Below are 11314 nucleotides of genomic sequence, written 5' to 3'. Positions count from 1 at the left end.
AGAAGAGGCCTCTAAATAGAACAATTATGGCTCACTACAACAGAACAAACATCTTTAATGACGAATGCTAAAAAACACGCTCCTCTTATATGATTATCTGCTTGATCTTCTTAAGGCTGTTTGATTGAATCTCTGTCTCCTTCTCTCTGTATTTTTCCTCCTGCTAAAAGCATTTATTTTGAGTCTGTCCCTCTGTCTGTCTCTCTGCCTGTCTCCCTCCCTTCTGTTTAAGGCAGAGATAAAGAGGTTTGTGTTACTGTGAGCAGATTGACTTGAAGATAGAGGCTGGAAAGCAGATCTCCTCCACCTCCTCATTCTGCTCTTTCTCTCCCGCTCTCACCCAGATGAATAGACAAACAGTCTCCCACATGCTCTCACAGTTTATCAAACACACACCCACATAGGACCGGGTCTTCGCACAAACACATATGTGCGCTCTCGCCAAAGAGAGGACTGTACGCACTCAATCTAAGTATCCTCCGGCTGACTAAGTATACACTGTCACACTCAGATCCAAACACGACCCCCTCAAACACGTACATACGCATGCAAACACGCAGGTGCATCCACGAGTAAATACTGTCGAGGAAGTTCAGGAGTTTCTGATGTCTTCAAAATGGACATTTTTCCACTAACTGTGAACATAAACCATTCGGCTGTGTGATGCCATGCGTCATGTACAAACGCGGCGTTTAGGACATCACATGTGAATCACAGTGTTTCCCCAGAATTGCAATTTTGTTTCCATTACGCTCAAATTTTCACACCTACTAAATAACTTTACTGCTTGTTGGTAATGCGTAGATTTGTTTTTAGAAGACTCGAACTAACCTTGACCCTCAGACATACAGCATTAGGAGTTATTTACCCCGTTAAGGTCAGAGTATGACGTGTTGCTTTTTGACATATTTTTGCCAACTTCATGTTGTAAAACAGGTTCTATCGAGGTGTTTTTCTTGGTTCGCCAGTTTGACAATAATTGGGTCCAAAACAAGGTGGTTAATCATAAATTATGATGTGAAACGTTTCACATAGACATGTTTAACCCCGTTTTGGTTGGATTGTTATTTTGTTTGTTTTGAATGAAAGTGAAATTAAAGATTTAAACAGGTTTCAAACTGTCTTCATTGAGGGTTGATTCTGTCAATTAGGTTTTCATAAAAACACAGAATTGTGAGTTTACTCAAAGGAAAACACAGGAAGGTTGTTCCTTTTATCAGCAGACCCCCCTCTTCAAAAACATACAAGCATCCGCTCTCTGCTTCACATTCTTTGCATCAAATCAAATTCCTCCAGCGCTCTGCACTTGTCCTTTAATCTCCAGAATGTGCTTTTGGAGCACCACAACATGTCAGGATGAGGACACTGTGAGGAGTTTCACACAAAGTCGAACCAGCATCTTGGCTACAATCATTTGCATTTCTGCTTGCCCCTCTCACGGCTTATCAAAGTATGCCTTATCTCTTTGTTTGTTTTTCGCCAACGTCGGCCTTTCCTGGAAAACAGGCCACTACGCATGTGTAAGCTTAGATCATGCCTCGGCCAGCATACGTCCAGATGAAGGCGGGCTCAAATTGACTGAGCCTGATAACTGGTCAAGAGTGCCAGGAGGGGCCTCACACAGCGTTCTGGCCGACAGCCACAGAGCCAGAGTGGCACTTGGGTCATCTCAAAGCGACAACATGACCGCTCGGATGGACAAAGAAAAAAAAGAAAAAAACCCAGACAAGCGGGGTAATCCCATCGTGGCAGTGAATGACAAGCATAAGAAGGAGGTCAAAGCTTACTCAAGCTGTAATAGCTAAAGGAGGCAAACCGCTGCCATTGCTGAGCAGCTTATGGACAGAGGCACAGAATCAAATCTTTAGCTAAAAAAGTCTATCATTAATGATATTACCTTCAGAAGCCTTGCATGAAAAAAGACAGTAATACAAAACATGAAGATCAGGATGAATTGATCAAGTGTGGAAATATAGGCTGAAGCCTATATTTCTCATCGAACTGGAGTCTATCTGCTTCCTCGTTATTGTCTGAAGTGGTTCTTTCATGAATGTTACAATATAGAGAGTTAAAATATTGTTGTCGCAAACAGATTTAAGTTTAAAGTAATATTTTGTTTTAGTTCTATCTTTCTTCTTAGTAATACTAAAGTTTTGGAGTGGCCCAACAAGAGTCTCGACTGATTCTCATGGAGAATCTGAAGCAAAACATCAGGCTGATGTCAAGGAGGCCTTCCCACCTCAGAGACTTGGAGCACAGCGTGAAAGATAAATTGTCAACTTATAAATGGAAACCCTTTCTTGTGACTTGAGATCATCCTAGCACATAGATACTGTCTGGAAAAGCCCAGCAGAGAATATAATTCCTGCAGCAACTGAAGAAATAAAATCCATTACAGGATCTTTTACCCTGGTACTATTAGTCTGTCCTGTGTTCGTCCATCACAGTGTGGTTTTCATTCAGCCAAAAAACAAGACAGGGCCAACTGCAACAAACAATCAGATCTACAGAGAGGATCCTCAGAGGTGACCTTCTATCTATATAGTTTAGGTCTGGATGTACAGGTGTAGCATGAGGAAAGGGGCAGCTTACATCTCCACATACCCCACACATGCTGGACACAAATTGTTTGGCCTTTTACCTTCAGGTCAGCACTATGGAGCAATATTTGCAAAAGTCACAGAGACAGTTTGTTCTGTCAGGTTCTCTCTGATGAACACAATCTCAACACATCTTAGAGGAAGAGTTGTCAACTACTCCAATGTGAAACAAAATAAGCATATTTTGTGTTACCACAACTTTTCTTTAGAAAAAAGCCCCATAATGTTGTGAGCATACACATACATGTACATATCCTTCCTTTTATTCTATGCCTGCTAAAATTTATGGGGGGTTTTGCTGTGAGCGTGTGAAACCAAAGATAAATTCCTTGTTGTGCACACAGTTCTGGCCAATGAAAGCAAATTCTGGTCCTGATTCTGATAAGTAATTTATAACATATTAATGAATTACAATTTGCATTCCAACAAGGCTCGTTTGTCAGATTAAAAGTACTTTTTGACAATGATAAACCTTTAAGCTGGTATTAACATTCCTTTCCATGAAGACCACATTTCTGTGTAAAAAGTACGTTTTTCATTGTCTGATGTAATAGCCTAATCTTAAAATGTTGTGTTTTTCATTTGTTGCAAGTAGAATTCACGATAAACTGCAGTATATGAACTTGGCAAACCTGAACTATTCTGCATTTATATATTCTTTAAAAGACACATTGTCATTTAAGATGACCGTTTTATGGTTTCTTGAGATGGATACATTGACATAACCTCTATAAACAATAATAAGAATGATTACCAGCATCCTAAATAAGATACAAGTGGTTTGCATAAATTATGAGAACATCACTAAAGTTAACATTGGCTTTGAACCTTCCTATTAAGAACTAAAATGGGAAGGAATGTCAAGATGTTTTACATTGAGCAGAAATTGTTTAAAACGCAGTTTTTTTCACTTGTCAAACATATACTGTATTTGTGAAAACAAAAAATGTAGACTGTTGGTTTTTCTCCAAAATATTGCCTAAATTTTGTTCTGATAAATCCAATATTATATATCCTATTCTCTTGTGAGCTGGATGTAACATTGCACTCATAGTAAGTGGTGACAGAAAGATGAGCTGTGTCTTTTTTAAAGGTACATTTTTGCGTTTTTGTATTGCTGGCTAACCCTTGAATTAGCCAGCAATACAGCCAAGTATTGGTTACTTGGCTTGTAGCCATTGGAAGCTAGGTTTGTGAGCCTAATATCAGGGAGACGGCAAGGGAATACAATAAAACATGCTTAGACAGTCCATACACTTCCGAGCAGATGGGATGGAGGAAAAGCAGAAAAGGGCTTACGGAGGAGACTCTGCAGGGACTTTCTGCAACTGTGATCTTACAGACTTTTTACCAGACTTCTTTGAGGAATGTTGCTTTTTTCATCCTGAGTAAAACAACCCCACAGTCGAGGAGTATCGATATCACAGGGGAGATATATCCCCCTTTTGTCTACATTGCTGCAGTGAGGTGATGGTTAGCGTGCTGGTCGGTGGGCCAGCTGGGACACATCTGAGTTCACCCCATGCACACACACGCACACTAAAGCCTGCTCTATGCTGCTCGCTATCTTTCAACAACAAGCTGAGCAAGGACCAGACGGAAAGAGGTCCTATTTGTGCAGGAAGATAAATACACTTCTGCACCCAGTCCTGTCCGATCCAGATTAGAGCAACACAAGAATGAGCAAAGCAGCAGCAGCACCGGTGGAAGGTCAGGAGCGAGCACTGGTAAAAAGGACAGGGAAGCTGCTAAAACACACACTTCCACAATGCATTACACATGCAGGAACATTTGCAAGAAACATACAGTCGGTCCCATTACTTTGGCAGGTTTTATGCTAATCAAAGGATGAATTTGCAACAAAATATAATTTTGACTTTAATTTACTTATTATTTAACTATTCAAATGAGACATTTTCCTTTTCATGTGAATACATCCTTTTGGAAGGTTTACCATCCATTTCCTTTCCTCCTAAAGTTATTATCACATGGAAAAGTGTCAAAATTAATATGAATAACCATACAGTTGTGGAAACTAGGACTGGATGTATTGGCCTAAAGATCTATACTTTCAATACCAAAGTAAGGATTGGAATCAGATTGATATCAGCGTGAGGAGAATGATATTTGTGTTTGCAGTTTCTCTTCCATATGTCCACCAAATTACTCAAATCTGCTGAAGTTCATGCCAGTCACATATGCAAGAATGAAAATGCCAAATATCACTTGCTTCCATTTTCAATATGAGAGCAGGATTTCATGCCTTTGTAATGTTTGCAAATATTAATATGGCTCAATATGATAAGGCCATGTGTTCACTACAACACAGAAACAATTGTGTGTAGTAGTAAAAGGTAAAAGGGGAATTATTTAATTTATTTTCTGTTACATTGCATTATATTGCAGTTGGATCTTTGCCATGTATTTTACCATAATCAGAATTAACTAACTGAAGTCAAGTCGCCAAATTATGTAATGATGAGGATATTTCAAGAAAAAAAATCATTGGTATGGGATTCCAGAATTGGAATCAGCTTGCCCTGTATTTTGACACAGAAATTCTCAGTATCACAAGCATAAAAATAACACACCAGCTCCAGTCAGTGCGGTTGCTGAAACTGTGTTCAATACAGTGCCTTGAAAATTTATTTATGGGCCTTGAACATATTTTATCATGTTACTACCACCACAAACCTCAATGTACGTTTTTCAGGTTTTATTTGATACGACAACACAAACTAGTGTATGATTATAATGTGGAAGGGAAAAAATGTGTGGTTTTGAAATGTTTTGACACAAATAAAGATCCTTTGGTTGCATGCATTGTAGGACCACAATTCGCTGCAGTTAGAGCTAATTTTAGGTTTGTCAACACCAGCTTTGAACATCAAGAGAAAAAAAAATTGAGGATATTTCTTTGCAAAATAGCTAAAATAAAAGAGCTCAGTCAGATCAGATGGAGAATGTCTTTGAACAGCAATTTTATGTTGCCACAGGTCCTTTATTGAAAACAAGCTTCATCTCTTACCACATTATGTACAGTATAATCCAAATGCAAATCTAATTTATTTATAAAGTACATTTAAAGGACAGAAGTTTGTCCAAAGTGCTGTACAAAAACGAGACAACCGAGACATGGAATAAAAATCAAGACATAAAAAAAACCATTTAAAACGAATATAAAGCACACACTTGAAATTTTAAAAAAGACAATGAAAATAGACAAAATGATATTTGAACCTCTGTCTCAACAGGTTTTCTTCCTGGACTGCCTATTATTGAGCTCCATTCATCTTCCAAACAACTCTGCCATATTTCCTTTCCCTGATAAAGAAAAACATTCCCACAGCATGATGCTACCACCACCATGACCACTTCCTTGTCATGATTAATCCCCACTTTGTATTAGCTTATCACTAAAATTCCAAAAAAAAAAAATTTAATCCATGGCTGTAATGCGATATTTTTCATGAAAACTAACATTTCAGGGGTTGTAAATACTCTTTTGAGGCACTTTGTATGGAAGGCTATATGGTGAACCTACATATGTCAAAATGTCCAATTCGTGTAGCTAATACTAAGGAATGTCTGTGTTCAGTTGTTGACATTTTATTTCACTGTGAGTCAGCAGTGTCATAATATTCTAACAGCTCCTCCTCTCTCTTTCATTTAATAAGACCACAGAATTAGGCAATTCATCTCCGCTCTGCCGCGATGGCGTGTTATCACGAGCTCTGTTGAAATAAGCCTCAAATCTCCAAGCAGGAGACCCCCGCAGAGGGAAACATGGTTTTTCTGCTGGTCCACTTCCAAACATTGCTAACAAGCCATTCCATTCTGTGTAAAGTCTTTTCATGTTAAGACACACATCAATCCACACCTACAACATACCTGAGGAAACAAACCTTCTCTCAGGATATGCACTGAGTGTGTGTGGGGCAAACGTGGCCGGACACGTTCCCTGAACACACCGGGAGGCGCCCGGCAGGAGTGCCAGCAGCCCCTCTTTTCAACACTTCGGCACGGCGCACACAAGCACAGTTGCCCTTTCCATGGTCCTTTTGTTCCCCGTCGTTTTGTGGGGAGTTCCTGTCATGGACACAGTCAGCTTTCTTTGGACATTTATTACTGGCAAACACCAGGATGAACTCACTTCAGTGATCCCTGATATTTCATAAAGATTATGTGAGAGCAATCACATTTTAAAATCACTAAACAAAAGGAGGCACTTCTCTCCAACTAGGCTCTTCTGTCGCAACTAAGGAGCAATGCAAGCACTGTAATTGTACTGCTAAGGTAAGTGCATTTTACTAGGATTGTATGTGATAAACCAACAGAAAGTGATAGGAAAATTTAGCATGGTTTCGGAAGAAAAATAATTCAAATCCAAGAGGTTACATTTGTGTTCGACCCTCCTAAAGTCAGATACCCTAAAAACAATTCCATATACATGCAAACCTTCCACTTCAGATCTACTATTTCAAAGTTTGCAGAGTTGATATCTACAACTTATATGTTTACAAAATGTAATTTGAATGTCTAAGTTGTGTAGATCTACAATAATTCAAAGTCTGTGTGCATAAAGAGCCTGGCTAAAGTATTTACACTCACTGAGCCACAAACTTTTAGGTGTGTTTTATAAATTTCTCGTGAAAGAGCAACACAATTCAGTACATAGTAAGTGTAAAGGAAAGATTTGTTGCACCGGATTTTATTTTGGAGCACTAGGTTTGCGGGGATGAATATAAATGCATGCTACAACTTTTTTTATTATTATTATTGGTAATGAAAAAATAAGAATGCTTTGCCTTCACTATTTCATTATTCATTACATTGTGTTGTTTTATCCCCTAAAATACCAATGAAATACATTGAAATTAACTGTAATGCACAATTACTCTAAAGGCACTTTTCACTGTTCGTGTGGTAATTAAAAAAAAATTTAAAATAAACAACTTTCATGTTTACTCTTTTTTTCTATTAAATAAATTCTCAGGATAATTTACTGAAGTTGGTGTCTGAATGCCAAAATCTTGAAAAACTTCCAAGAAGTGAGTATTTTTGAAACAAAGCACATTGCAGTGTTTCTTTGATATTTCATGAAGACTGTGCAAAATCTATCAGAAGAAAAGTCCCTTTTTTCACTCATGAAACAAAGAATGTGCATTAAGGAAACTAGCCATCTTACAACCAAATGATGAAGCAGAATATGCAAGCAGCACATTGCAGTTATTTTGTGGTGGTAGTTTGTTAATTTTTGCAAGGCACTGTTTGCTTGCAAATTCAGAAATTTTGCAGATCGACTTCATAGAAATTCAAGTTCCTCACGTCAATGAAGAAGTTCCAGAAAGTCACCCGAGTCAGAGCTTGAAACAGAACTGAATTTGACCATTTCTGCAAGTCTGCGTAGACAGAAAACTAAACTTTAGTGCATTTCAAGAATGGATTAACTGGTATTCATATGCATGTAGCATGCTGCAGTTATTGTTCAGTGCTCAGGGTGATCTATTTAACATGACATGACCCTGTAGATGGAAAGAAAGCCTGGGTGTCTCAGCCTTTAAGTCAGTGATGTCACAAAGCAGGTTTATCTCAACAGATAAGACCACAAGAGGACTAGAAAGAAATGCTCGATAAGAGCAAAACAGTGGCCTGAGGCTTATATTCAATGAATCCCAAGAAGAGAGAAAGTGCAGAAGAAGGTTATCTCCTGAATTATCCTTAAGTGTCATGTTACTTCTTGTGAATCTAACTGACACCTCAGTCAGGAGATGTTGCAACGAGGAGGCACCCGGATCTGCTCATGTTTTATTGCCAGTTAGGTTTTCCCATAAAGAGCCTTGTGATAGCTCTCTTCCCCAAGCTGCTGCTAAGGTCAATGAAGTATGCACATTTATAAAGGAAAATCCACACCCAACCCGGATACATAACAGCATGTCTAATACGTTTCTGGTTTACTTGATCCACGTTTTAGACATTTGCAAAGCAAATAGTGACGAGGTATTAAAATCCGCTGCCGATACTTTCCATTTCAGTTGATAACCTTTCCCTATGGCTTCCAGCCAAAACCGACTATTCACTTCCTGGAACATCGTCATCATCATCAGGTTATCCTTTGCCAGAAAGCTGGATAGGGATTTCTTTCATATTTTGTTTCCGGGTAGGTTTTGCAAAGCACGGAATTCCACCTGAAGAAAACAAAAAAAGGTTCACCCCTATCCTCAGTAAGGCCAGTGCTTGACGCCAGTAACAAAACAATGCCCAAATGAGACTGCACTACAAGCTGACTGATGCTAATCCTCCTTAAATCAGTGAATAAATAATAATAAAGAAGCCTTCCTGTCATTTATAAACCAGTTTTTTTTAATCCTCTGGAGTTGTTTTTTTTTCAAAACCAGACAGATTTGTCTGAAAACAAGCATGGAAGAGCTTGTCATCTCCTCCATCCCATCTTGGCATAGGAAACGTTAGATTATTCCAGCAACATGCCAAAACTATGTTGATCTCAACTTTGATTTGTGTGATCTTGACACTCCCAATCACCAGCCTTATGTTGCAGACAATTATACAGTTCATAAACAGTATCCATCAAATGCTGATCTGACTCCGTCTGGGATGATAACAAGTTCCAGAAGTTTGGACAGGAGGTTTTTCATGCCACGGCAACCTTTTTTTTTTTTTAAAAATATTCTTTTATTGCAGTGAGTCAGGCAACCTGAACAGGTTTAAGATCACAGAGACATGATCTAATGGGTATTTATTGAAGCAGAACTGCCAAATGCATATAAAAAGTGTTAATAGACCTGATAAAAATATGACCTATTTTTCCTGTAAGTGTTATTAGTTCAATGTTAGAACATAAATCTACTTTTTCTTTTAACGTTTAGGACAGTCCATGTATCCTATCATGGTAAGATACATATATTTTTGCATATTTCTTACTTTTAACTTGGTTTTAAAATATTTAATCATAGATATGCTTTTTCCCAAACTGCCTTTTCTCATGTAAAACAAAATATGATTTTAACAATTTCAATAAAAATGTAAGGTGTCATACAGAACATGAATAGCAGTCCATAAAAAAAGTCTTAACTCTGTTGAAACTTGATTGCATATTGTCACATTGCAGTCACAATCTTTAATGTATTTTACTGCAATTTCTGATCTAGGTGACGTGGGCAACTGCCCAGGGCGGCATCTTGTTAAAAGTGATAGGGTGATATTGTTTTATAAACTAACTCTGCTTTAAACTTCTCCTCAACGTAATCCCTGACCTGCCTTCTGTGTTCACTGGGCTTCCGGATGCTGTTTTTTTTTTCCACTAATGTTTTCTGCCACACTTGTACAAAAATCACAAAATGGCTGTGATTCACACTGAGACTAAATAATACAAGATTAAGACTTCATTTACTAATTAGGTGACTGCTCAAGGCAATTGGTTGCACTGAATTTTTATTAAGGGGAATCTGACGCAAGGAGGCTGAAAATAAAGACATGCTCCCTTTTTCAGATTTTTATTTATAAATAAATATAAATTATTTTCTACTTTGTGTCAGTCTGCCTCATTAAATCCCAACAAAGTACAGAGTTTGTGGCTGTTAGGGAATGAATACTTTTCCAAGGCAGCATAAAGCATTTCTGACAATGGTCAGCTGTGTTGAGCTTCCTTTAGCAACAGATTTGGGATAAAATTTTGGTACAAGTTGACTGCTTAAAGGATTCGTTTTTTTCCAACAACCTTTCCTGCTTTGCACAGAAGAAAAAAAAAGTTTCAATAATTAATTACATCCAGTGGCTGCAGCTTCAGAAGGAAGAGTATTGCAGCCCAAGATAGCTGCAAATTACTGAATGATTCAAAAGGTTGGATAAACTTAAACTGCCTTCAAGAGCAATAGTAGAGCTGGCAGACATAAAACATGTTAAATGATATCATGAGGTATCCAATGAATAGTAACAACAAAGCGAGTTTTCTCTCCATATTTGAGATTTTGTGTTGTAGTAACGTTTCCACTGTGATTTTATTTTTGGCACTGCTCTCATATTTTTGTGCTATTAGTCCAGTCTCCCTGTTTTTCAGGAACAGTCTTAGTTAAAAATGACTTATTTCTTGCATCTTGGGGATATTCAGTAGAGAGGCAGCAATAGATGTGTTTATCTACACAAATCTCTGGATAGAGTTACTACTGGCCATCTGTTTTTCTACAGTCCAATGCTGAACATGATTGTCTTTGCCCAGGAGACACCATTACGCTTAGTTTAGTCAAAGAAACATATATTCTAAGCTGCCTGCAGAATTAACTGCCCAGGTTTTACTGCAACCTTATAAAACTTGGCTCACTCCAGCGATCACACTGAAATCCAAATGGCACTGACTTTCACAGTTGTTGCACTGGACATATCTTCCGGACTGAACTCAACTGTGGGGCTTTTGAGTTTTTTTGACACTGTTCCAACTCCAGGGGCCGCAGGCCTAACAACTGCTGTGACATTCCCAAAGGAGTCATCCCTTCAAACTTTTTTCTTTTTTTTCCAGGAGTTTCTCCTGCTTCCCTATCTTGATCATATACTGCCTCATTGTGGTGAAGTCAACATGAGAGGCTAAGGTTTTTTTGTTTTGTTTTTTGCATCGTGAGCATTTTGTTTCTGGTTCTTTTCTCTGTTTATGTCAGAGTACATAGAATATGTTTGTAAAAATACAGCATTTATTGTGTAAG

This window comes from Xiphophorus maculatus, unplaced genomic scaffold (assembly GCF_002775205.1).
Source record: "Xiphophorus maculatus strain JP 163 A unplaced genomic scaffold, X_maculatus-5.0-male Unplaced_Scaffold_BN000182F, whole genome shotgun sequence".
Lineage (NCBI taxonomy): Eukaryota > Metazoa > Chordata > Actinopteri > Cyprinodontiformes > Poeciliidae > Xiphophorus > Xiphophorus maculatus.
Note: the sequence above shows the minus strand (reverse complement) of the source record.